The 26725-nt window shown below is 45.0% G+C and overlaps 1 protein-coding gene across 1 annotated transcript in view; it reads left to right on the top strand.

The window, feature by feature from the left end:
* The first annotated feature begins 1734 nt into the window (after positions 1 to 1734).
* Positions 1735 to 26725, top strand: part of fam222aa (family with sequence similarity 222 member Aa) — a 44698-nt gene continuing 19707 nt past the window's right edge. Inside the window, exon 1 of the mRNA XM_047591923.1 lies at positions 1735 to 2652. The gene's annotated coding sequence lies outside the window, so the exon portion shown is untranslated. The remainder of the gene's footprint in view (positions 2653 to 26725) is intronic.

Raw genomic sequence — 26725 nt, 5'->3', positions numbered from 1 at the left:
CTTGGGGATTGGAACAGCTGAGTGTTTTCACAACGTATTTGTGTCCAATCTTCTGCGTATTGGGCGTACTCTAATCAAACCACAGTAAACATGCCTTGAATGTTTGTTGAGTCATCTGCTTATCATCTAATCAAATGGCTTATTTGCCTGCCTGCCTCACTGGAGCACAGCACAGGCCTGGTTGAGTATTTTTCAATTAATTGTTCATCTGTTTGATTGACTATGCAGCCACACAGTGTAGGTGATATGATTGAACTCCACAGGCTTTAATGTATGCTCTATAGGTCCGCTGCAGCAATAAGGGGGAGGAGTGACTGAAGCTAATACATTTAAAGGATTGACGAAGTCAGGCGCTCCTTTGTTCTGCCTCTCCAGCTGCATCTATTCTGCATTTTATTATTTGTCATGGAGGTGTCAGGCCACATTAGAGATGTGTACATACAGTACGAATCTGTTTTTTTTTTTTCTGTGTAAGAACTAGCATAAAAGTGCAAGTCATAGAGAAAATTTCAAAGGCAGAAGCCAGGACAGCGACATGGAGCTGCCAGGGATTGGTGAGCAATCAGATAGGGCAGAATTGATGACCTGGCTCAGGATGGATTTCTTGGAGCGGGCTGCCAGACCGAGGTAATACTTTCAGGCTCTTATCAGCACTGGCATAAGCTGAGTGCTGCATCACCCACTTCCCAGCGTCAGCTTATTATGAGAGTCCATGATGTGTGATTGCTTGTACTGCCTTTGTGTGTCCCAGGGTCTGTGTGCACCGGACATAGTTGGCAAGAAGAAGAATGCTAAGGGCCTCTGTCAATGTAAACTGTCCACTTCCCCCACTGTTGTAATGACATTTTGCAAAAACAGGTGTTTTGCAAGGTTTCCTGTGACTCATGTAAGCAGGAGCTGTCAGCGATGGAACTCTGCAAAGTTAAATACACAGCCAGAGACTTTTTTTTCTCAAAAAAAAGGTAGTCTCTTGTTGAAATATTTTAGGTGACACTGAAGTCAGTCAGTAAACAGGCTCCATGCTGTACTTCACGTGCATGAATAAACCTATGCAGTCTCTAAGTGTTGTTTCAAAAAGGGAACCCACGCTCATTACAATTTTAGACAAAAAATAAAATGAAATAAAATAAATTATACATCTTAGATCACTAAAATACAAAAAGCCCTGTGTCGTTGATATTTCTTCTTGGAGTTTCAAGCCAATTTAGTTAAATAGCATTTTCGAGTTACCATTTTTCAAACAGTAAATTAATTTGGCTGACTAATCAGACTTAATCTTATTCATCTTGCATAACAATACTTTATTTCTCCCTGAAGGCCTGCCACAGATTAAACTCGAAGAGATTCAATGTTCTGCTCAAGGACACTTGTGTGAGGCTGCAGACAGGTCCTCCCGTTAATAGGATGGCACCTTTAACCTTTGACTGGGCAGCCGAGAAAAAAAAAAAGTCTGAAACGCTGTAATGGATAAAGGGGTGATTAAAGATCTCAATCTGCATTCTGTCAAGCCAATTTATATCAAACGTTTTTTTTTTTTTTTTTTTTCATTTTCTGCGAATAAACAACGTGGTTTCAGACGCTTAGACGCCGAGCATCTCTATGGTAACAGTCCTCAATTACCGATGATTGGCTGACCCGTGGGAATGTTTCTATTCCCGCAGTACAGTGATTGGTCGGTGGGCGGTCTGTGCAGCCTGACAGTCTGCAGCGTTCCGGGTTATTGTCAGTCTCGGCAGCTCGGCAGAAGGGCAGGACCGCATCCCGGAGCTGCCTGAAGTAGCTAGCTCTTTATTCAGACCTAAACGTTTCTTATTTGGTTAATATACCAAAGAGAGTTTCTCCGAGCTTCGCTGTCGAGGTTCCTCCGCAAGCTCAGCTGGAAATCTGAGTCTGAATCCGGAGGCAAGACATCTCAGAGAGGCTGCCGACACCACGGAGAAAGTGACGGACGGAGCAGAGCCTGGCCATCGGGATTTTACATCGCATCGCATCAGTTTAGGATATTTCAGGCAGCTACTTTGGCCCTGCCTCGATTTCTTTCAGGGTACCTTCACACAATATTGCCTAGATAATATTACTAACATCTGCATGATACATTTCGCATAAGGTCGTCTATAGCGAACAGGCGGACCACTTTAAACCCATGCGTAACAGCGGGGGATTTTGGAATACAGCGTAGCCGTTTAACCACACAGTGTTTCTGTTAAGATTTCTTTTATTCGGAGATATCTACAAGCCAGAAAAAAAGAAGATCAACCAGGACCGTTTACTTTGTTTCGGAGGCTAAACGTTGAAAACCCGAAGCGCACTTTGTGCGCAATCCTTCTGAGGACGCTCCTGAAATTGCCGACCTGCGCTTTTGCCCTCGACAAAAATTGGCAGCCGAGTCGAGAAAAAAAAAGGCAAAGCTTATTAACTTTGCTTGCTAGAGGCTAGAGTGTGGAATCTAATTTGCAGGCTCACCGGTATATTTGCATACCATCGGAAAACGAGGATAAACTTAATCAACATTTGACATCGACAAAACAGCAGCTGGATTTTGGGGAACAGAATGAATCCTTTTTAATTTGGACCGCAGAAGTATGAGGCAGATTGCTCAGTGACTGCTACAATCTGCATGGAGTTCTAGACTGCACTACGGAGAAATTTATGGTAAATATAATTTAAATTTCTGTTTTTTTTTTCCCGAGTCTCGCACATTCTGAATGTTTCGGGCCATTCTGTGCAACCCGTTATCGCAGTTTCTCTCGAAGCCTCGCTGGATTCTTTTGGGATGGCAAACAGAGGGACGCCAGAAAATAATGAATGTTTGTGAATGCTCCCCCCTTTTACCCAGGATGCTGTTCACATAACGATGTCTCAGATTTAAAGCCTTTGTTTCCATGCGTGACCCACAATAAAGGAAGTGTTGTAAAAATCGACTTGTTAGAGAGCCGCTGCCGAATGGCTTTAGGAACTGCTTTGATGTGTAATATTGGTCTTTTCAAGTATGGGTAGCAATTAAGTGCATTGTAGGGCAAAACACCGCAGGCACCACAGACAGGGATACGGTATGTGGCACTAGAGTTGCGGCTCAGAGCAAAAGGTGCGAATTTCTCATCTGTACGCCCCCGTGCGTCACAGCGTGTGGGGAGGGTGACTGTACTGTAGTGTCTGTTGCAATTAGTGATTTTTCGCCCGGGAGTGTTAATGATATACAGCCTTTTTTATAGTGTGCTTGTATAGTGTGACAGGCTTTTATCGGGGAACTCGTAAAATTCATGGAGATGTGTGCACTGTAAAACTTTTCACTTTATGCTCGGCGACATGGATGATCATCTGTGCTGCATTGAGGTCTGGAGACAATTTGTCATTGTCCTGTGAATCTTTCAGCTTGTTTGTCCTCTGCGGCCTCCGGTGCAGCCGGGAAGTGTGTTAATCTTGCGTATAGCCCAAATTCACTTATTTCGTTTGAATGTGAATTTGTTCTGGTTCGCTCCTGTGAACTTTGAGCCTTATTGGGTTGCTGAGGTTGCTTTGCAATATTTAGCTCGCACTGCACATAAATGAGCCCCCACATTATGCTGACTGTGCAGTGAAAAAGCTGCACACAGTATGTTTTATCATTAGACTACAAGCGTCCTCAAAATTTATCTTCCTTGCTGGCTCCACTCATTCTCACTCCGGCAGCCCGGCAGAAAGGGAGCTCGCCGAATGTAATATGGGCCCCTACAGCAGGGCAGGCGCCCCCACAGTCGGGGCACCTGCCATAGAGCCTTCCTGGCTGTATTGAATAAAACATCCAGTGATGTATGAGGCAGGAGCTGCACCCGAGGGGGCAGAACTGCCTCATTTACTTCCTCCACCCTGCGCCTATGACCTGCTGAGCAAATTGTGCTCATATTAGCTCTGCGGCTGCTCCTCACCTAAACAAATAGTCTTCCCGGCATAATGCTTGCCTTAACTCAACATGATGGTTGGACAAGGCAGGGGGAGAACGGAATGGCAGAAACGCTTTAATATCTAGGTCACTGAATTACCTTTTCGAGTATTTTTTTTCCTCTTGTTTTGTCTCTTTATTTCTTGCTGTTAGATTTCTCTTTCATTTCCTACAGCGTCGGACCTTCAAGTGTTCTGCTACGCACTCAAGACTTTACTTTCATTCTTCTCACTTTCCCCATGTTCACGCGACCATCCGCTCTCATTCCGCCAGGTACTGGCACTTTGTAGGTTTGAAGCCCGAACCTTGATCGCACACACCAGCAATTTCTTCCACTCTTATTTACTTTCAGAACACCTAAATTACTTAAGTAAAATCTAATCTGCTTTATTCGTTTAGGCTTCCAACATTTGGAAGGGGAAGGACATATTTTAGCGGCGCATTAACAAAAGTAATATGCTGAGGGAAGCCTGGCATATGATCAATTTGCAACTCAAATTGCGTATCAGCTTGATTGATTGATAGCATTTGGGCGCCTTACTGTATTCTTTGCTTATTAAAGTGCTTGCCTGCAGAGAATAAGTGAGCTCCACTCATGAATATTGTTAAAGTCGCTGAAGTTTAATTTCCTGTGCGGTGTATTAATCTTTTTTAATCCGTGCATGGTTTGATTGTCTCAACACCTACCCAGAGGCAGCGAAACTCATTTTGGCACTTAAGATGACTAAAATAGTAGATACAGATGTGTGTGTGTGTGTGTATGTGTGTGTGAGAGAGAGAGAGAGAGAGTGAGAGAGTACGTGCATGCACGCGTGTGCACGTGTGTGTGTTATTCAAGAACTACCAATCCCTTAAGTGTCTAAGCTTGCATGTCCGTTCTTGTGTTTCTTGCTGCAGCTTTTTACTCACGCAAGTTAAGTTAAACCGATGTATTGTCCTCAGACTCCATTTATAGAAAAATATCCTGTAGATAAATGAAAAAAAATTGTCAAAATAATGAAAACTATTTATTATCTTGTCAAAGAAAATAAAAGACAACAGTCTCTGCATTAGCTGATATCACAGAGAAGCATAAAGCTTCTTCCCTCGATATATCATCCGACACTTAAAGGAGCGTTTTCTCTCAAAGCCGTGACAGCAGCAGCTCATTAGGTACCTGATCAAAGTGTTTCCTATCAGGAAAAGTCTATAATAGTCCTTGATTTAAGACGTCTCCCGTGGAGCCAAACAAAAGAGACGTGCCCTTTCTTGTGCTCTGCAGTTGTACATGATTTGATTTAAACTCTGATGTCCCTGTGCCGAGATTTATCTCGCGCGTCAGTACCTGGGATGTGGTGACAGAGCATGAAAAGAGGAACATAAAACAAAAGCATTACATGCAAATGATTGTAGAGAAACAAACACACCCTCGGTGGGAACGAACGCAGGTGAAAGCGATGTTCAGTTTCCAGTGCAGAAGTGTTGATTGGATTGGACAGGCGGGATTAGCGAGAACGGTTCCGGTTGTGTGTTTGCCGTTGGTGTTTGCAAGTGGCGCCACCAGCACATTATGCTTGTTGCTTTGTTGTGTGGCTGCTGAGGCACGCCGAACTACGCCTCTGCAACTGTTTTGGGTCTGAATAATTAACCCTCACTTTTGGTTGTCAGATGTCAGGTGAGCGGCTCTCGTTTTCTCTCTGGTCTGGTGATGTTTTCGCACTCAGATGCTCAAACGCAGTAATTCAGGGTCACTCTTGGCCAAAGGCTGATTCCCAGGTTTCCACAGCTTATCAACTATATATGCAATATGTAAAAAACCTGATTATAATACTAACCTTGTGGAAGTGAATGTGCAAAATCCTCTTGACTGAGATGTGGTGATTTTAAATGCAGTGCAGGCGTGTCGTTTCTGTAAACATGAGCTTTAACATTTAAATTCAAGTGTGTTTTCCTTTGAGCGGCAACTCTAAAATAGATCACGGGGCATGTGATTGCATACATGCACTCCTGCGGTGTTCCTGATGAGTGGTATACATTAGTGAGTGTGCGGCTCCTCTGCTCGTTACTCCACTGATGATTTCCTGTTATTTTGACTGGAGTCAAAGGTTTACCTGACCACTGCTGCGCTCATGAGACCTTGGCAGCTCCTCATCAGGGTTATCTGCAGCCACTTAGTGCATGACGGACAGCAATGATCCTCCGACCTCCTCCCTCGCTTCCCCTCTCGCCCCCTGTCAGGCTGAATGGAAGTCACGTCTCGGCAGGCCTCGAGGTTAATGTATAGTCTTTCATTTGGAAAGGTTAGGGGCGGCCAGTCTATCTTTTCTTTTTCTTTTTTTTTCTCCTCCGTTTGAAAACGCTCCTGTGCATGTGAAATACAGTCAACAGGAACCGCGCGGGCTGTGTGCGGTTAATGAGTACACTACGAGAGCCTGAGTGCTGTGCGGTTTATAGTTTGCTCCATAACCCAGCCAGAAAAGTGAGGGGAGCCGTGCTCCATCCAAAGAGTTCTTGGGGGAAGAAAGAGAATAAAGCAAATCTGACAAGCTCTCCAACAGCGAATTTGCTCTCCTTAAAAACAATGCCGCTCTTGCCTTCCTCATGGTCACATTGATTTGTTCTGGGTGACAGTGCAGGCTGCTGTGAAATCACCCCAGCGCCATTGATCTCAAGGAGAAGAGGAGGAGAGGGAATGAGAGCCTGGCGACAGAGAGCAACATGGGAAAATCCTCGGCGTGCCCCCTTCAACCTTAACCAGTAATAAAATGAAGGCCTTGGTTACTATCAGATCAGCCCCTGCTGCACTTCTTCAGCCACTGTATCGCAGTCTAGCCGGCGCTTTGATTTGTTTTGGAGGCCCGCACATGTTGTTTGATTTGCTATTGTGCCTCACCATGTTTCACATTATCAGCTGAACTCTTTATTGCCACTGTTTTCCATGCCAGAAGCAAGGCTGTTTTTATCTCATGCAGGCCCCTGATTAATCTCTCTCTCTATACTGGTGTACTTTAATCTTGAATGGGAGATATCTGATTCTCCTCGGCTATTGAGGAAGATCAAACTTTAATGGAACAAGGAACTGCACATCATCCTAATCTCCATCTCCCTGCATTTTGGTTGACTGCTCTCCCTTGGGCTTTGTAGCTTTCTGCAGAAGCAGGAAATACATCAGACAGATAAGATGTTTTCTGTTCATGCTTTGGTAATTTATTCCCTGTTGACAATGCCCAGCACTTTACATCTCTGTGGTTTGATTGGCCGGTTGAAGGAAACAGCAGGTAAAGGCGCATGGGGAGGAGGGGGAGGCTTGATGGACACTTACAAATAGCTGTCCTGTGTGACCTAAACGTGAACTAAAACTTTTTTCCGGAAGCTTTAATTTGTGTTTCTTTGCAGATCAGTCCTTCCAAAGGCAAATGTGCTAGCTGGCTCCGGTTATCGACAAACGAGAGAAGGGGGCATGTGTAGCCCGAGGAGGGATATGTCAGCGGCATGGATGTATCAAGGTTCAATGCTTTTGATTACACTCCAGTCATTGCAGGAATTAGCTATTGACCGCTGCGTTGTCCATTCACTTCCTCCATATCACCGAATAACGGTGCGGATTATGCTGACCAGCATCCGGGCTGTGACTGGCTCGATGCATATTGTTGCAAATGGATAACACTTATGGGGTGTCACACCTCCCGCAGACGGTTTGTGTCTGTGACAAAAAGAGGCTATTACCCAATTCTAAGGCGGTTGCTGTAAGGTAATGAAATTTCCACTGACTGGAGAAAACAATGTTGTCTGGTCTGCACTGTAATTGCAGAAGCCACCTCACCATTTTCCCTGAGTTCAGCGTGAATGCAACACGATTTAATAAAACTCTGGAGATTTTTATCATTTATTGCCAGGCCTGGCAGCCGCATCAGGGAGAGTAAGCCGAGGCTCGCACAGATAAAACTCATTCAATTTATTTGTTGAATTTTAACCAAGCCGGGGAACGTTTACAAGGGAGGCAGCATATGACCCATAGGGAAATGTTTATGCGTTTGTGTAGGACTGCTGCGGGTCAGCTATATTGTTAATATAACGCCACCACTTCCTTAATCCAAATGGAAGAGTACCCTGGAATTTCCGTCATTTTCTCCCGTGTTATTATTTGTGTCAAGGAAGGGTTGAAAATCCTTAGGATATTAGGCCCCCAGGCCAAAGCAGCGTCTGCGTGCCTGCTTCCACTCACATACAAAAACATAGAAACATTGACATGAGGACATGTATGGACACACACACACACACATGCGTGCGCTCACTCACACACGGACACACACACACACACTCCTAGCCCTGTTTTATTACCTCCTGCCTGCTGCTGGAATTGCTTTCCTCCCTCGAGTGAGCCAAGCAAAGCCGGCTTTATTGTGTTAACCTATTTGTGTGTCAAGAGCGATTGCAGCGTTCTTTATCTCTGTTTGTATTCGGACGGGGAGACGGCAGAGAGAGCGAGGGAGTAAAGAAGAGGGAGAGAGAGTGGTGAAGGGGGGAGGGAATCGGGGGTGGGGGGGGGGGTAGCACAGGAGCCAGGCGAGCCACCAGAGTTAGACGGATGGCCGGTCACCTCGCTCCACTCTGGAGGATAATGACTGGTTGCTTAGCAATGACCCACCCCCACCCACCTCCAGACTTGCATCCACAGTAATCACTTTTTCCACTTCTAAAATATCTCATATATAATTATAATGGGTCTTTTCATTTATTTAGCAGACCGGGATGAGGGTGCACACTGGAATTGGAGTTTTTTTTTTTGTTGTTTTTTTTTGTGTGTGTGTGTGTGGTGCTTATGAACTCCTGTAGAATGCAGAGCTGTGCTTGTGTGTGTGTGTGTGTGTGTGTGTGTGTGTTATATCTGTTCTGTTGGTGGAGTTTGACCGGGATTACGATTAGGCCAAAGCTATATTTCCTACTACATAGCCGCTGCTGTGCAACCTTTGACCTACGTAATGCTACATTGGCAGCAGCGTTTTAGCGTTTTAGCGTTTTTTTTGTTTGTTTGTTTTTTCTTTTTGATGGGCGACCGGGGGCTGTGACTGCTGCTTCTTGTGAGCTCTTAGTTTTATTAACATTTTTATTGAGTTGAACAAATTGCTGACCTTTAGTGGCATAATGAACGGCCTGGGCTGTTTCGGACAAATTTGAGTTTTGGCAGAAGTGTCTGGCGTCAACCCAAACTCGTTTAACTCGTGATGTGCGTCGCGTTTGTTAAGCGGGTGAAAACGTTTAATGCGGCTGAGTGTTTTTCAGTTCTTTTTGCGGTCCTCGGGATGTTACTGTACAGGCCGCAATCCGCAAGGTTTTCTTGTCTGAACCGTGTTTTCAGGTGGCAGAATTAAGGTGTGATATCCGAGCGTGGCCCCAATTTAAACTCCCTTTCATCACCAGCAGCCACAGATGTTGGCACAAAGTGTAGAGTCGTTTTAATGCTCAGCCAATTATCCTTTCCTCTTTTTAAAATTGATTTTTTACCCCCCCCCCCTTTATGAAGAAGTAAAAAAATTAATTTGAAATTCCCTGTGAAGTTCATATTAAACTTTTACTTTGTTTATGGTGATAAAACATTGCGCCCGCTCGAAACAAACCTCCAGGATCAAATTAAACGTCCTGACTTGGTTTCTTGCGTAGCCGGCAGTTGGCGCTGCACTTGTTCGTTTTTAATTAATAGATTAATTACAATTTACAAAAAAAAAAAAATCTGTTATTGGAACTTCTTTAAAGAACATCATCCGTGTCTGATATTTGCCCATCTGTGCTCTCTCCCCGTATCCTGTTCGGTGCCATCTTTCCTTATCCAGGCTCATGCACCATTGCTAAAATTGACAGCTTTGCACATCCTGGGAACTTCGTACAGATAAACTAAACATACATCCGCCGCCACCCACCCTCCCCCTCCCTCCCCCATCTCCATGCCATGCTTCTGTGGCTACGTCTATAGGAACAGCTGTCCAGCTGTCACTGCAGCCAGCCAGTCAGCCGCTCTCCGAGGCAACATCTGTAGAAGCTGAATGCACAAGGGCAGCCTGCCGTTCTCTGCTTGTCCCCAAAGACTGTGGAAGTGTGTCAAGCCTTTTGGCTACACATTACCGCTGACCACATCAACCGTATCACTGGGTTTTGACTGAACGTTATCTGCTCCTGTGCCACTTAAATAAGCTCCGCGAGGCGTCAAACCGTTCGCCTTTATCGCCGACTTACGGTTATCTGTTACTGGAGCGGTGTCACAACAGTTCTTGAAAACAAAAAAAAAAGTCAACATTCATCTGTACAGTCCCAAAAAAGCGAAACAAACAAAAAAAAAAACAACACATCACATTATCGTATCCATTAACAGTCGTCTGCCTCTGCGTGGATGTGTGTGTGTGTGTGTGCGTTTGCGCACAAGTGTGTAAACAAAATCCCAGCGAGCAAGGTGCAATGGCCTGGAACTGACGAGAACCCACTGGGAGAGTCTCTCCTTGATGTAGCCCCCCCACTCCGGCTCCCCCCTCCCTAGCATCTTTCCCTCTTGGCAGCAGAGTGATGGTGAGGGGAGAGGAGGAGGGGGGGGAGGCGGGCGCCATGAGAGCAGGGAGATGAACAGAGCTGCCGTCCCCTCTGTCAGCCACAAACTAGGATCAGGGAGATCGCATGGGACTCTCTCTTGGGATGAGCAAAGGGAGGAAGGGAGAAAGCAGCTGTTTAGTGTTTTTCTCTCACTTCTTCAGCAACTCACTTGTGTTTTCCCCGCTCTGTCATTTTCTCTGAGGCCGTCATTAGCTTCTGTCATGCCTTTTTTTTTTTTTTTTTTTTTTTTTTCCACCAAAGATTATTTTTTTTGGGCAATTTTCACCGTCATTTGCTTGCAGCAGAGATACTTGACGGGCGATGTGGGTCGGGGAGAGAGAGAGGGGGAAATGACATAAAACAAAGGTCCTTTAGCAGGTATTCGAGCTGCGGATGTTTCGGTTATGGTCGTTAAACACATCAAGCTGCTTTTCGGATGGGTTCGTCTTTAAACAAGGGAAATGCCCTGAGTGCTGCTGTAGAAACAGACGAGATAAAAATTAGCTCCGCAGAACATAATAATCATGATCGTTCCTGCGCCTCTTTTCGGATGTTTTTAAGAACTATTAAGGGACTTGATTTCTTTATCAGTCCTCTTGATAACTGAGGGCCTCTCAGGCGTACGGTGTTTTCTCCTCGCAGACAGCTGCGGAGTCATACAGGCTGTGGGCGAAGTTTGATGGATCCTGTTTACTGGAGCCGAGAGAATGGCTGGGTATCTCAAATTAAGTGTCACTTAAAGCTTGTCTTTTAGTCGGCTTTCCATTTTGTTCCCCCCCCATCTCTAGTGGCAGCGCTGTGCTGCCAATTGTAACAGGGATTGAGAGGAAGACATTTGGTGATTACACATTCTGTCATGATTGAGGGGTGAAGCCGGCGACTTGATGCAAAACCAAATTCCATATGGCTGCGGTGAAATCTCTGCACCCATAGCGAGTTACTTTTTAAACAGCCCCCGTCCCGGTGACAGCGAAATCGCCTGCTCATGACTTATCGTTTTATCATTTAAATTTGCCCCATTGATGCTTGCTGCTGTGATTGACAGCCGGGCTTGAAAGCCACAGCTATCTCAATTGAGCTGCGGCAGCCAGTTGGTAACCGTGACAATGGTCTCTCCTCTTTGCCTTGTTTTCACACATTTTCTGCTGTCACAGAAACCTCACTGATTGCCTCTCTGCCAAGACAGCATCCTATTAATCTTTTAAATAAGGGCCGCAGCCCAGCAGTATTGTTTGTAGAAAACCAAGAGGACCTTGTGAGACCACACTGAAAAGAAGAAAAAAAAAAAGAGGGCAACCGGGGCCTGAATCTCGCCCAAGAAAGCCGAGTCTCCTTGAAATCAACAGTATAAGAAAGTTAATGGCTGCTGCGGGGAGAGATGGTGCTGAGGTCTGAATATTGCTAACGCTCCCCGGACCCACCTGATAGCTCTGCGGGCTCTGTTGTCTTGCGCCGCTTTCAGCTTCGCTCTCCAGGTGCATTTTGAGCTTTCATCTGCATCGTGGCACTCTGAATAAAAGCCTCTGTGTTTATGACTGTTTTCTTTTTCCGTGCACTTATCGATCCCTTTCAGTGTGGTTGAATAGGCTTGATTTTTTTTTTTTTTTCTTTTTCAGTTCTGGGCTCAAATAGCATAACAGCAGCATATTCTGAAATGGCAAACCATTGATGTATTGTGATGTGACCCAGGGAAGATAGAATAACAGTTCGACCCTGTGTCCCCTCGTGCTTCTCTGACTATTTGAGGGAAAAACAAACACGAAAGAAGTGACGATGCACTTGCAACGTGTGCGTCCTGCAGCCCAGAAAAGGCGATCTCACCTCTGTCTTGAAAAGGCTGCGGGCTCTCTGATTTCATGGACTTGGCTTTTGTGGTTAATTAGGTGTGATTTGTGAACATTTCCCAAGTGGCAGGAAGTCTTTTTGGAGTCTCTGTACTTTCTTGTCAAGTGGTTGTTAATGGAGAATTGCCGCGATGCTCCTGACACCCTCTGCTTCGTAATGAGCGCCTTCCTGTGCAAAATAGCCCCATAAACCAACGGTTTTCGAGGGCGAGGAACATGTGGCGGCGGTATTTGGCATCTCAGTCGAACACTTGTTTATGCTATGTAAAGACCCATGAGTGATGGGAGCTCCTCATCCCTCCTTCCCGTCTTTTTGTCCTCGCCGGCCATGGAAACCCGGTGAGGCAGGGCAGCCTGGATGACTAATTGACTCCCGGGTCAGAGCCATATGATAGCAAGACTGCTGGTCAATTGGAAATTGATATACTTTCCCCTACAGTGAGCTACAACTGCTTTGTGACGGCCGTGTAGCTTTGACGGCTCTTCATCCTCAGTTTCCCGACTACTCTGAAAATACAGAACAATCAATCAATTAATGAATGAACGCCTTGCAGTATCGACTTGCCACTTTTGTTTGATCTCACGCGACCGTTCTTGGAGAATATTGAACAATAATGAATCTATGAGGCGGTGCATTTGTTTTTGAGTATTTGCTTTAAAGACTGAAAAGCTTTGCGGCCTAGTTTTGTAACGCTCGATAGCAGTTTCAAGTATATCCACCTCAATATTTTATGACAAAAATGTCCTAAGGGCACTACAGCTGTTTTGCAGCGGTAAAGGCTTCCTCTCCCTTCTATCTCTGTAGCCTCGTAGTCATGCTTTTTATCAACAGTGAAGTTCCCTGCACTTCATGTGCGGCACAAAGACGAGTCTCTCTAACAGTTGGTCCCAGAAACGTGTGCGAGTCTGCGCTTTTCCCACCTCCCGAATGTGCAAGAGTGTGTGTACAGGGACCTCTTTTTTGTTCTTGTTTGCAGGTTAAACACAAACACTGCTGTCCCAGATTCGCACAAAATCCCCCTCCACCTGAGCCTGATCCCCGGCAACCAGCCCGAGCGGCCTCTCGCGCGGCCGCGGGCCTCCTCCCCTGCTGCCCCGTCATCCAGAAAAGATTCCCCTCAGTTCCTCCGGTTTCAAAGTGCTCGCATAGCACGACTGTGTCAAAGCACGCCCCCCCACCTCCCCCCCCCCCGCCCCCTGACCCCTCCTACTGGAGACGGCACTCTTGACCTGCTGCCCCATTGTTTCCAGTGGGGATGGATAGGGAGCCGCCTCTGCCGGCGCGATCCTTCACTCAATAGCTGCTCCATCTGTTGACTGCGTGACTCTGGGTTACAAGCGGGGATTTTGCTCCGTCTGTGCAGGGTGTGAAAGGAGCTATCTCAGGGGGCTTCCTGAATAGGCTTTTAAAGCTGCAGTAGAAGGGAGTTGTGATGCCTCTCACACCCCACCCTGCTCCCCCTCCGCCCGTCATCAGCTCCACACAGCCGGCTGGGTGTGTGCAGGATGAGAGGCCTTCATTGTGCCTGTTCACAGGCCCCTAGGCAACAGGGTCACCTTGTCCCCAAACAAATGCTGCCCTCAGTGGGATTGTTGGCACTGCCTGTCTGTGTTTCCGTATGTGTGTGTGAATGTGTAAAGGGGGGAGTGGGTATTTGAGTATAAGAATGCATCATCAGGAAGAGGGCAGAGGCCTTGGCCGCGAGGACATTTATCTAACATCTCTGCCTTTCACATCAAGACCCATTCAGTGCAGCCCGTCTGCATCAGGCTTTCAAAGGACATCACAGATAGAGAAACGCTCTGTGCTGCTTCACAGGTCAAACTGCTCTCACCGAGCATTTAGACCAACAAAGCCGCTGATCTCATTTTATATTTATTTATTTTTTTTCTTCTGGTATGTGCAGCTTAAAGGGGAAAAAAAAATGTTTGAAAACTTTATCCATGCTTTGCCCCTCGTGAATTTGACCGCCCCTCCCTTTAAATGATGCGAGAGAGCGGCGTCGGGCTTCCGAGGCAGTTCTGTCGCTTTTGTCCTCTTCCAACAGAGGATATTTGCGAACAGAAATGAAATCTGTGGCTGTTTTGACAGCTGCTTCACCTTCGGTAATTAATGTTGAAATAGCAGTCTGCAGGCAGACATTTGTGCTGAGGTCCTATCTGTGTGGGAGTTGTTATTTGGCGTTTTCTCTTAAGTGACAATAAACAGGATCCTGCCCTCTGGGATCCCTTTCTTTCTCCTGAATAAAATTCCCATCAACCCCAAAAAGTAAAAAAATCTGAAAAAGAGAAGTGCATTTGGGATTATTCTGTTTTTGAAATGTATTATTTTATTACAATACAGATCCAAACAGCTCTATGCATTTATCATGTCTGGGCCTCTATTAGCTATGAGCTGTAAGTCAGCTTTGGTTTAATTCAGTTAACATGTCCTTTTTGTGTCAAATTGGTGGGGGCCTGTTAAAGCTTAGTTCTGAAAAGGCACAATCTAGGACCTTCACCCCCCTGGTTTCCCGTTTCTTTTCCTTTATCACAGAGTCGCAGCCACAGCTCCATCACCGGGGCCCAAACCCCTCAGCTGTCACAGGATGTCCCCAACACACCTTTACCTCGGTTAAGATGATTAAAGGAGCAGAATCGCTTTCGCCGTGTCTTCTGAACGTGTGTTTTTCACCCCCCACCTTTCTCCTCAAGCTGAGATACAGTGTCAGACAGAGAGGCAGGCGCCTGGTTTTCGAGCATGGAACCCCCTCCCCGGGTGAGACGGAGTTAAAGTAAAGGAGGAGGGGTTTGTTGAGCGGAGTGAGTGGAGGTGAAAAAAAACTGCATTGACAGCAGAATGAATAAATTGAAAAATTCCCTCATTGTAAATTGTCTATCGCTCGTGACAAACGATCTGATAGGCGAGCGGCCCGGGTTTCCGACGCATCCGTCCCAATAGAGCTGTGAATAACCGGTCTATCTCCACACTGCTTAGCACTGGCCCCTCACTTAATAATTCATACAGTGTGAAATATTTTCCCCGGTACAGATATGCCAAAGAGCTGCCGCCAGCAGGCGGGGGCGGTGAGGAGGGTGTCCCTGTGGTGCTAATTTGGGGGATGGTGACGTGCATGGATTTCTAAGGGGGCTTTAGTTTAGAGGAGATGCCTCAGACACATTTGCCCCTCCTGTATGCTCTGTCTGTTATAGGAAAGAGCTGAGCTGGAGAGAGCAGATGACATTTAACTTGTGGCTGATCTGCCCGGAACTGGGAACAGAAAGGGGAAATACATTTCCATTTAAGCAGACTGAACACAGTTGTCAGTGGCTACGGGGACAAAGGGAGGCTGTAAACCTGCTAAGTAGTTTTCGCTGTTAGCTCCGGTGAGCTAGTGGCCGAAGTTGACATCGGTGTCTGTGAACACCTGGTTCGTGTCTCCTGTTTCCATCAGGTGACTCCTCCTGCCTCACGCTCCTTCAGGAGCTCACCGGCCAAAAGCGACTCTCATGGTCCCTGACCTTATTGTCCACTTCATTCAGAGCTCCCACCTCCTTATTCTCCGCGACAGTGAAACCAAAGCCATAATGGCCCTGCTGGCCGCGCGCGTGCATGGGCGCGTGCCGATGTGTGCTTTAGTGTCGTATTGCCACGTGTGTCATTTTTGTGCAACAGTGTTTTGTCTGACTCGTTCTGCAGCTCAGTCCTGTACAAACTGGGTTTTTATGGTTCGCATTCAGGCCCTGATACCAATTATGCAAACTATTAAAAATTTAAGGAGGACAGTCTTTTATAATTTAATCCTAAAGTAATAGATTCTATTAAAAATGCATGAGAGGGGCTTTATAGATGGAGCTAGAATTAGTGTCTATCAAAGACTCCAGTCAAGGATGCAGGGGGAATGGGCAGCAGGAGTGGCGGTATTGCCTCATTATTCAAATAGGATATGATTACCATAGAGCAGGAGTCCCTCAGAGCTGAAGCGGAGCTCGCTGGCCACTGTGATCGCGAACAGGAGGAGTCTAGCTGGGCTCCTCGGAGGGACAGTGAGCGCTCCCTCTTCTGTTGAAATGAAAATGAGTTCAGATTTCCTGTTTTAACTTTCACAAATGGGCTCGAAGTGATGTGTCGTTTGTCGGGGTTTAAAGCGGAGTTTATGCTAGACGTGAGCCATTTAGACTCGCGCCATGTCGGTCTGGCTCGCTTTTTAAAAACGCCACCCGAGCGTTAGTCGGCGCTGTGTCTTTTTTTTTTTTTGCCAGTTGGGTTAATTGTTGTTTCTACTTCCTGCTTCACTTTCAACAGTGGCGGCTGAAACTTTCATCCAAATTTCGCTGACGTCGAGTCCAACGATATGCATCCAAAACAATAGATTCGCAGACTGTAGGGATGGAGAAGCAGCCAGAAATACTTCAGTAGAAACATGCTACTACCAAGAGGACCAATCAGAGCTCTGCCGCTCTGCGCTGCCATGATATGTAGTTACATTTCTTTGGAGTCGCGCATCGGGCTGCGCCACTGCGGTCCGCGTAGTGTCTGGACCGTCGTCATAGCTACGCCATCAAATTGCCTTTAAAGCAAGCAGTCACCGAAATGCTCTTTGTCCTCCTGTTGTTTCACTCGAGATTGTTTCTTGTCCTCGCTGAAAGCATGTAGAAGCATGAAAACAGGAAGCCTGCAGTGTTGTAACTTAATGGCTGTGCTGCAAGCAAGAAGTAGACCTTTCACTGGCCTTGGCACTGCTCAGTTTACCCCGCAGAGCTTCCTGAACAGGTGAAAAGCAGAGTAAGTTTTCACAGTGTGCGCGCTGTTTGTTATAAAGCAGCCAGATTGACACTTTTTTACTTTTCAGGACCAACTTTTCAGTCATTTTGTTCCCTACCCTGTCAGCGCAGTGAGCTAAACTGTTTTTCTGCATCACCAGTTTTATCGAGCACAGGTTGAATTGAATTTCACTATACTGTCATTTTGATTTCCTTCCATAATTTCAGGTAGGGAGCTGCAGTGACTCAGAAGCCATAACAACCCCTGAAAAGCTTCTGTGGATATTAATGTGCTGCAAGAAGTGGATTAAAAAAGCCAATAAAAATTGGAATCCTCATAAAGCTTATATGGATTTTAGGTTTTGCCTCAGAGGTAAATTCCTTGCCTTTTTGATGTAATGGTTTCCTGTTTATGGAATAAATCCAATGGGCTTAATCGATCATCTCCGTGGAAAGGTCAAGTGGAGAAGCGCTGGTGTTTGAAGTGCTTATTCCATGGAGGAGTGCCAGAAATGTGACACCTCCTTATGAGTGGGCGGTTGCGGGCAGATTAGTGATGGACAGGGTGGCCCAGGGGGATGATTTAGGGAGATTCAGCTCTAAATACTCTGTGTATATCAGACAGAGAGAGAGAGAGAGAGAGAGAGAGAGAGAGGAACTATAAGCGGCCTTTCCCAAATCCCTATTTTCAACAGAAAATCATATTAGTAGATTAAAAAAGAAAAAAAAAATCTAAAAGGAAGAAGGAAAAAAAAACAAGGGGGTCACAGCTGGTAATGAAAGGTGAACAAAAGTTTTGTTTTTTAACCTCTCGTCCATGTTAATGTTTAATGTTGCTTGAAGTTACCAGTTGGTTTCATCCCTCTGCAGTCTAATCTAATCTGAAGTGGGTGGCTGTGGGCAGCATCTGTGCTCCGAGTTGAAATAGGGCTTTCTCTCTGCCTAATCCTCTATCCAGGGATCACTCAGTAGGGTGAAGACAATTACCAGCCTGCTTTCTCATGCTAATGGAATCTCTAACTAGATCTTACAGAAAGAGGAAAAAATAGACGGAGGAAGAAGAGAAGCGGGGACAATGGCGCAGAAAGATGACCCAACTAAAATGGGTTTTTAGATTACCATTTAATTATTGATAGAGACCCAGTTGTAAGGCCTAAGGTCAGGATTTGGAGAGCATTTTCTAAGAAAGGAGACAGATTATCAAGTTATTTTTGGGGGGGTGCCGGATCAGAAAGACGCTGAGACAGGCCTGATGTCGCCGACATATCAGCAGCTGTGTGCCAGATAGTCTGCCTTTCACCTTTTTATCACCTGCCTCCAGCAAGGTGTCTGGAGTGGTTTTAAATTGCATTAATATGCAGGAATTTATAGATTGCCTCCCTTGGCATTTCTGCAGGGAGGGGAAGAGAGTATTACAGTCTCCATCTGCACTAATTACTGGGTCTTGGCAGTGTTACCTGTCTCTTGTGAAGGACAAACCAAGGCACCAAGCAGTAACACACAGAGCAGAAGGAGCTCATCTGCTGGGGAGTCTTCAAGAAGAACGATGTCTCCGGGGCCTTTTTTACTCTTGATATGTTTGATGTGTTGGGAGCCTTGACTACCGGGAAAAAAAAAAAAAAAACTCAGCCAGCAACATCAATAAACCAAATGACTCCGTTCAACTTCCTTCATGTAGAGCTAAGAAAGAGAGAAAAGTTAACAGGCGTTGCACCTGATTTTAGTGATAGTTGCATGCTCATGCAAACTGTTGTACTTAAATATATCAGCATATATCGAATGCTAATCCCTGTGAAGACTTAAATTGGCTGTCTCTGGTGTGTCAGAAGGAGTCACGGTAGCTCAAAAATAAATCTTAACAGATGCACAACAGCCGCGCTTCTCCTTGAAGTGCGGCTCTGAAAGCCGAAGAAGAAAAGCAAGCCTTTGGTCTACCAAATAAATCACAGGAGCAACGAAATGTATCAAGAATCCTTGAGAGGGAGGAGATAATCAGCCTGCACGTACGCCGTTATCTCCACGATGACCTCGCTTCTCATTTCTCTCAGTGGCCGGTCAGTCCCGCCGATAACGCAAGCCCTTATCAGGTTTGCCTTTGTCACGGGAGGCATCTTCCATTTTAAGTCATTACAACCTGCCCACGGTGGCCGGTCCCCGAGCCTCGTCACTTTGCCTTTAAAAACAGTATGGAGATCAGCGGTTCAACTCTTTGAGTTTTGAGGTTTTCTGCATCAAATCTGCATGCAGCAAATCCTTCGTCTCGCTGTGGGTTTTCTCAGGTTTCCGTATTTGTCTGTCTGCCTGTCAGAAAGTCTTCTTGGATCGCTGCTACCCCAACATCTTGCTGATGTTTGTGCCATCTGTGCCTTTAGCCAGCAGGTGATTACCAACTGCAGGCTCACCTCCCACTCTGTCCAATTGGATTCCCTTTGCTGGCTCGGTCAGGGCCAACTTCAAGAGGGAGAAAGATGACAACAGCTGGATAGCACACGTTTCGGAGTAAAGTGAAAAGGCTTCTCCGGGACGGAAACTGCAGTAAGGAGAAAATATGTGGAGGAAAAAATGCCTGTTTCCTTTGCCCAACTAGCTGTGAGCACTTGTGTCATCCTCTCTTTTATAGTCCTTAATATCCAGCAGAGCAAAAATGGCTTTGTCACACTTGAGATATATCAAATGAGATCAGTGTCAACATTTCAACGGTGCACTATTTGATTGCCTTGTGGGCTTCACAACACACTAATGTTATGCATGACTGACTATTGGATCTGTGACACCCTCCAGTGAAAGACAGCCGTGCTGTCCTGTGGACCATGGGAATTGGGGTCACCTTGGGCCCAGCAGAGAGCGATGTTTGGAGTCAGGCTTCAGCAAGTGAAAGAAGAAATCACATTGTTTGAATTTAATTATATTCCATTGATTTATTGAACACCCATTAATAAGCATACATCTCGAGGCAGGGCCATTTTGCGTCAAGGTTTTTTTTTTCTCTCTTTCTCCATCTTTTCTCTCGACTGCTCGCTCCATTTCATCATAAATTGGCATAAGCCGTTCTTTGAAGTTCAGGAGCCAAGCTGAGGAATGACAGCACAACAAACAATGAAAAAAACACAAAAAAGACAATGAGCACTGTTTGAATATTCAAGTGAGCCGACATAGGATGGGTAGGGGGGGGGGGGGAGCCCTCGTTTTATTGTTGTTATGTTAAGCCATGAATGGACCTCTCTGGGACAATAAAGGATTGTGTCACATTGGGATAAGAAATTTTGCAATATCAACAGGGCTTTACAAATGGTGTGTAATAAGGTTTACACAGGAAAATATAAATCCCAGCATGAAAACCAGAAAGCGATGCTCATTTTTCACATCTGGCTGGAGCAAGAGCGCAGCATTCGTGATTTATGCTTGGAAGGCCTAACTGGTGAGGCTGAGTCGTCAACAGAAATCATATAAAATAATCTTTTTTTTTTTTTTTATGAGACATTGAATGTAGATCCAATCTAATTTAATTAATGTTAACGTTTTAAATGATCATTTGCAGGCAAGAGTTATGTGTGAACTCTGCAGTTAACCTCCAGTAAGAGTTTCTGTGTGGAAGTGGTATTAGATGACAACTGATCCTGCTACCCTGAAAAACAATACAACAGAAGCTGAGGCAATAAGAGGAGAAGAGGAAGTGTTTCCCCTGTGGTTTGTCTGACAGTCTTAAGCCTTGCTTTCATTGCTCAAACTCCCTCGCTGGCAGGAGCGGGCGCACAGAGACTCAGTCATGTCGTAAGAGCACCTTGGTCATACTGCTGTGGAAATTAACTGATTTTACCGAGGTGACTCTCCCCATGCGTAAGACTGCGAGCATGTGTTAGGTTTCAAAATGATTATTACTGCAGAGGACGGCTTTCTGAAACCAAATTAGAAATATAGAGCTACAGCGCAACGGGCCTTATGACAGATGTAGTTAACTTCAGTTAAATAGGGTTTGTAGTGGATTGCTTTAAAGCAGGGGTCTTCGACGTTGCTATTTATAAATATACTTTTTTTTATTTCAAACATACTCATATATATATCATGCACCGTTAGCTTCTCTTCTGCTAACATTGCAGGGCGCGTCTGGGATTTCACCTGGAACTGAATAGGCTCTCGGCCAATGGTGGGAAACCTGACAGTCAGTGTGTAATATGGGGTGTTGTGATTGGCTCTGCAGTGATAGGGGCGGGAGGCTTAGATTGACAGGTCTAGTGTGGCTGGCGCTGAAATGCTGCACTATTCATACAGCTCTTGTATCTCTGAATGAGTGAAGTGTTGACTGAAAGATAACATGTTCATGTTAATGTATGTTTAAAGAAATTTTAATTTGTGCGGAAAATTGTGGATAAAAATTTCAAAGATATATATAAAAATGTCTAATCAACCAAAGATTTTGCAACCCTCCCTGCAGTACCCCTGTGGACCCCCTAGGGGTCACGCCCCCCCCTGTTGAAGACCTATGCTTTAAACATACCTTAGTTGTTCTGTGTTTTTGAGTGACAGTAATTTTGGAATGAGCTCTGTCCGAAAAAGATAAGTATTTCACCAGCTGGTAAACTCAGTCATAAATAATATCCTTACTTGCTAAGTAACCGACTGATGCATTTAATGTCACATATTATGAACTGATGTGAAGCTCAGGCTGATCATGCTTAGGTTGCTGTAACCCCTGTACTGTGTTCTTTACTGTAGTAAAAGTGTATGTTTAGAAGTACAACTAATGCTTTAGTAAATTCAGCTGAAAGCTGCGCGTGTAACACTCGATCTGGAAACCGATCGCTTCCTAGGACGCGGGATGCATTGTTTTTCCCCACTTGCTTGGTTGCCCAATGCTTCACGCCGTTTCAAATAAGTGGAGACATTGTATTTATTTCGCCACCATACAGGGAAGCAGAGCATGTTATGAATTCAGGGCGTGGGAGCAGGAGTAGGTGTAAAGAGCGAGTGGAGTGAGCCGGGATGCATTGGCCGATCGAGTCACCAGAATTGACATTAAACGCAGCAAATGGCTCAGTTGTAACAGTAACCACCTGGTGTCTTTCATTTTTAAAATAAAAAAATCTTTTCTAGAAATGGCACACAAACTGGAAGTAAGTGCTTCCTCACTGACCAACTCTTGTACTCTTCAGCGGTCCTTTAGTAATAAATTAACCCAAACCTGATTTAGACACAGGTTCTGCTTGTTTAAATCTAGATTTACCATATTCTTAAGCTCTGCCTTTTCAAAATGTACCACCTGATGGGCCGCCTCTGTGTGCGCCTGTTATTTAGCATCAGTGTAACCTAGCCCAGCACAAAGATGCAGTAGTTGGCTGTGAAGTCAATTAGTCCTTATTGCTATTACAGGCTTGACATTAGACTAGGCATGCGTGTTTTGATTAGAGATGACAGACGACTCGCTGCTATTGGACTGCCAGACATTCCTCACCCTTCATCCCATGGGTGAAGCTATTGAAGCTGACTGGAATATGGAAAGCTAATAGCTGAGTGTTTTTGCCAAGATGCCCTTCATCCGCGGAGAAACTGCTTATAAATACGGCTGCTCAGCATATAAGCCCCAATAACAGTGACACAATGGATCATATATGTAAGACTCAGCTGCCAATATGTTATTCCAACACCGTATATCATTGCAGTAGTGCCCAAACTGTAGGCTTTTACACACAATGGCCTTTTGTTGTGCAGGTTATTTATTGTGCTGGTGTGAGGTTGTGCGGAGCTGGTGGGTGAGTGCATCCAGGGGCTTGTATTGTTAGGGAATCAGTGGCTCTTGTTTGTGGAGCAGGGAGGGTTTGTTAACAATGCCTTTTTTATGTCCCAGAGTGCGTGCCTGTCGGCAAATGTCCCCTCAGAATTTTTTGTTTGTGTGTGGTTTTGCTGTTGGTGTGTGTTTGTGGATCAAGGTCGGCGAACATAGCCCTCTCATTGTGCGCCACGTCCAAATAGACCAGTTTTATATCAGGCACATGTGAGCATTAGTGTGTGGGTGATTTGAATATACAGTATAAGTGCGAATTATTTAGTGCTGGTGTGTGGAAAGTGCGGAGCCGAAAGGGGTTTACTGCCAGTCCTTCCTAATGAACCCTTTCACTCTCCCTCCTATTCATGTGACGGTATGGTGACGGAGAAGGGGGAGCCGGGGATTAACGGGGTAGAGGCAGTGCCTTGTTAAAGAAAAAGAAAGAGTTTGAGTGTGTCGATTGGATTAACTTGTTTGGGCTTATTAAGAGGGGAGACACAGCAGCTTGTTAAAAGCACTGCATGGGGCGTCCCATAGTGAGACGGCAGGGTCACCATTCAATTAGGCTGAAGCCCCGCCTTTGCTCATTGTGGAGGCTGTCTGCCAGGCCCCAGAAACTGGTCTAACACTGACGGAGGAAGTTTCACCGGAGACACTTTAATCAAGGCTGGGTTTCTGTAAAAAAAAAAACAAAAACAAAACTGAAACCGAATAATATTATCAAGGCTCAAGGTTTTTCCTTTGGGAAACTTTTCCCATTTCTCAGGATTTAGTTCTTTTTCTAAGCCCAATGTTAGAGCATTTGTAATACAAGAGCATTTATATTGTATGACCCTACGCAACCTTACTGCATTTATGGTTGTTAATATTCTTCTATTTACAACTGTAAAGCCTGTGGTTACAGCAAACCAACAGTTATTAAATTTCGAGGTCAACTTTCCTGTATTTCTAACCTGTAAGACCACACCTAACCTCCACCGTGCAAAATATGCCTTTACATACTCTCTACATTAAGATAATCAGCATTTTTTTCTTTTTGTTTGACAATGTTAAAAAGTTGTCCGTTAAACTAACCATGAATCCGACCCAACATTCAATTACATTCAACTGTTTTTTAGAAGTTTTTGACACTTAAGTCGTATTACAGCCCGTTCCATAAAGGTTCAATACCCAGCCCTTAGTATCAGACACCTCACTCTTTCTTTCACCTGCAACATGTGTAGCTCAAAACACGCGCACTCCCGCTTATTCACCCATGACCACCCTGTTACACCCCGCACTTGGCAGGATGCTTATCTGAGCAGACAGCTTTGGGCGCAGGGAGCCATCTCCTCTGATCTCCTCTGCAGTCTAAGAACCTTTTAACTAAGAAATAGCCCTCTGCCAAGCCCACCGCCTCTTGATTCCGGCTTATTCCCTCATCTCATGGGACTGATCTTCCGCCCCCATTGCAAACCCTGCAGCAGCGTTAGCAGAACGGGAAAGAGCCGATAGACATCCTGGCTTTTGAGATATCCCTGCCCTGGTGTAATAGGAGACATGTGAGTGGATTTGATGAGTGAGTGAAGTGCAGGTGGGTTTTTTCTTTTTTCTTTTTCTTTTTTTTTTTCTTTAGCGAGCGTGTGCGCTCACACACATTCTCCTGCATCTTCACAGGGATTGACCTCAGCGAGACGGGCTGTTTTAGGGCAGCTGGATGATGGGTCGCAGGGTTTTGGTTTGGAGATTATTTCCTGCCACTGATAGACATCTGCTAAGTAGTACAATAACCTAATAGGAGGAGATGAGGCGAAAGGGGGACATGACAAACAAGCTGAGGACTTGCTCCTTCTGCTTCACTCTTAAAGGCAATAATAGGAGAAAATTGGTTCTTGAAATTGAATTGAAAAAAGCGGGTCCCTTTCAGCGAAGCATAATGCCTCCGAATACATTTGGTGAGCGGCAAATGGAGAAAAATGGAGGGTAGTTACGCGATTGTCTTTCATTTCAGAGGAGGAAAACTGTGGCGGTATCCCCCCGTTAAGACTAGCTTTTAGTCTCAATCTACACCATGTGTCCTTTTCCTCTCTCTCAACCTCTATCTTTGAACAAATGGACTGTGAGGATGGGCTCGTTGTGAAATTAGTATCCTCACAGAGAGGACACAGAGAAAGGATTATGTGAATAGCCAGTAATGAGCTCAAAGTGCCAGTGTGTTTGGGCCAGGCCTGTCTGTGTGCGAGAGGAAGTGGCACTGCAAGCGACCTTTTTTTTTTTTTTTTGCTCGAGCACCTGGCGAGACATAGAGTGGACCCTCTCTCTCTCGTTTGCAGTGTGTGTGTGTTTGCGCGTGTATGAGAGAGAGAGAGAGAGAGAGAGAGAGAGGGTGAACCGTACAGTCTAAGGATTTAATTAACTTATATTTGTTAGGGAGATGCATTAGTGGACACGCTTTTCACACTGCTGGGTTTGTGCTAAAAGTGTTGTTTTGTGCCGCCTCTGACAGCTTTTAAAAATACACATGTGACTTGGAGTGTTAAGTGCATTGTACAAGCCTCGGGGTCCGAGGTCAAATGTAATGCCTTGAGAAAACTGTTTTATTAAAAGAGGCTTTTTATGGGTGAAACGCGGAGTTCTTTGCAGGGATGATGCATTTCTGTAACACCTGCGTCTGATCTTTAACTATTCAAACCACAAATGTCAGTCACTGGTAATTATAGGCGGCAAGATGTGTGTGTCTCTGTGCTTCCTTAGTGCATTTATCAATCCATCAGTCATTAGAAAAGCTAAATGGGTGAAGTGAATTTGGATCCGCAACTGTAATGTCTTTTAAGGTTTGTACAAACACACCTCTTAATGAAAATGTTCCAGATTATTAAAAAACGTTGCTTTGGACGTTTTTAGGAGTTACTGTGGTTAAATGTTAATTCATTGATTCATTTTTTAAAATCAAACGACTATTTTGTTGAAGTCTTAAACTTCTTTTTAATCATGGTTTTCCGCCTTGGTTAAATATTTCAGGGACACTTTTAAAGTTTATTGTTTTTTTGATTGAACGCTTCAGTGAGTGGTCCGTGTTTTGCTTTATTCCTTAAAAGAACAGGAGCCGGCGCTTTATGGGCCGTCATTAATTTATCCCGTAATCATTGTAATTGCTTTCTTTCATATTAAAATGATAATCTATAAAACTAAGTAATGGACTGATGGCAGGTGGCTAAATGTTCATTTAGTGATTCACTGAGAAAATAAATAACTGGGGACAAGCCTGTGACAGGCGCACAAGAAATCATTTTTCAATAATCTGCCACGCATCGTGGCAGGAGACGCTGGCGCTGACAGCATAGATGAAATATTTGCCTCTGTTCTTTGTTTTAATATGGGAGTAGACCAGCCCAGATGGAAACAATAGCGCTTCATATTGATGCGTTTTGGACAAGAGTCCCGAACGCATGCAGAGTTTAAGACCGAGGCCACTTCTTACGGACACTGCCATTATCCGCTGTAGGTGAGAGTGGTCTTCTTCTGCAGTGTTCAATACATTAAGAGCATTTGGTTCCTGGAAACGGAACAATATCCGCTGAGTTAACAATAGAAGAGTGAATCTTGATCCTTATCATATAAAAACACTTTCTGGACCTAAATGGTTTGCTTTAGCTGTTCTCATCTGGCACATAATCCAAGTAGAAGTCTTTGTAATCAGTCATCATTGTGCTATGTGACACTGGTATGTTGCTGATGAATGATACCCTCCATGCTACTCGATTGTTGAGGGTTCTTAGCGAGGGAGCTGTGGGTTTTCTTTTATATTTTTATATATATATATATAAATATAACTGCGTCCCATGTTACCACTGGGACTGTGATGGGCTTTTTGAGAGGAAACTAGGAGCAACTGCCTCCGTGTTCCTGAGTGAAGGTGGC

This window comes from Mugil cephalus, chromosome 8, assembly GCF_022458985.1.
Source record: "Mugil cephalus isolate CIBA_MC_2020 chromosome 8, CIBA_Mcephalus_1.1, whole genome shotgun sequence".
Classification (NCBI taxonomy): domain Eukaryota; kingdom Metazoa; phylum Chordata; class Actinopteri; order Mugiliformes; family Mugilidae; genus Mugil; species Mugil cephalus.
Note: the sequence above shows the minus strand (reverse complement) of the source record. Positions and strands in the feature narration are given on the sequence as shown.